Source organism: Chrysemys picta, chromosome 1 (genome assembly GCF_011386835.1).
Source record: "Chrysemys picta bellii isolate R12L10 chromosome 1, ASM1138683v2, whole genome shotgun sequence".
In the NCBI taxonomy this organism is placed as follows: domain Eukaryota; kingdom Metazoa; phylum Chordata; order Testudines; family Emydidae; genus Chrysemys; species Chrysemys picta.
In genome coordinates this window covers 171,233,243-171,234,595 of record NC_088791.1, presented here as the reverse complement: position 1 = coordinate 171,234,595, position 1,353 = coordinate 171,233,243, and positions in this window count along the sequence as shown.

Genomic DNA, 1,353 nt, shown 5'->3' with positions numbered 1-1,353 from the left:
TCTCCAAAGTTTGTAGAGGTGAGGCAGGTACAGTTAATACTGAATAGCTTTCCATAGCTAACACCTGCTTCAAAAATCTCACTCGGGAATTGTTTTGATGGCTACTTGGCAGAGAAATCAAATGAAAGTTTATGAAAGAATGTATAGAGAAATTAATCTAAATTAATCGAATGCCAAGAATTTGCACAAATGTCAGCTGACTCGTCATATTTGCCTAAATCAGTGCTATACACCATAGAATGAATATCTAGCAAAGAGGCTCTGAACTTGGCATAAGTAAGCATAAACTGCTAAATGTTTATCTAAGCTAATTTATGTCTGCTCTTGAAAAACTGTGTACACAATATTTTAAGATTCTGAAAGAAAACAACAAATACTAGAAATTTAAGCATTCATACATTTATTATTATTGTTATTATTTATTTGTTCTATCATAGCGGCTATAAGCTGTAGTCAAGGACCTGGACCCCATTGCGCTAGGCTTTGTACAAACACAGAACAAAAAGATGACCCTTGCCCCAACGATCGCCTTTGCAATCTAAGTGTTTCGTTAGCATGAAATTGCAATGGCCACATTACTCAGGAGTAGTAAATCCCCCAGGGAGTTCGGCAGATCATCCCAGAAAAAGTGTGGGGAAAATCCTTATATCATACCACTCAATCCTATATTCTGTAAATACCACATTTTTATTGAAGACACACTGAAATCAATGCAACTATGCAGAGTGCCCTAATCCAATAGTACAGGGCTCAGAGATACATCAAAATGTCTTTAAAAAAATCACTTAGATTTCTGGCATCTTAAAATGCCATGTCTTTAAAGACTGTTCCCTTAAGCTCCTCTAGGGCTAGAATAAGCAAGCGTTGTGTCCCACTGGGAAGCTGTGTCCCTCTGTATTTCTGAAGAGGTGATATCTAACTCTGACTTTAGGAAGTTTTTACTTTTTTAAAACACATGGATAATCTTTGTTTGCTACACTTAAAAAAATTAGATATGTGTGGGTCAGATCTCTCATATTGTTTTTATATGTGTTATGTCAATTTGCCAGGATATATTTGTTAGATTAATATTAAGCCAAATAGCCAATCTGTTGAACTCTTGATATCACCCCTGAAAGTGCCTCTTTCAGCGGTGTAGCTGTAGTGATGCCATTAAGAATTAGAGTATGTACCAATTCAGAGGAAGGCCAAAATCCCCCAAGTCCTCCAAACAATTTTACGTCTGGAGGTATCCATAGTTCACATTTTCTCATAAGTCTGTCTTTAGTACTTAGGCATTTCAAAAGAATTATAGCATAAAGGATGATTGCTAATGGGATTCAGCTAAGGTACAGAGCCATGCCCATAACTTCC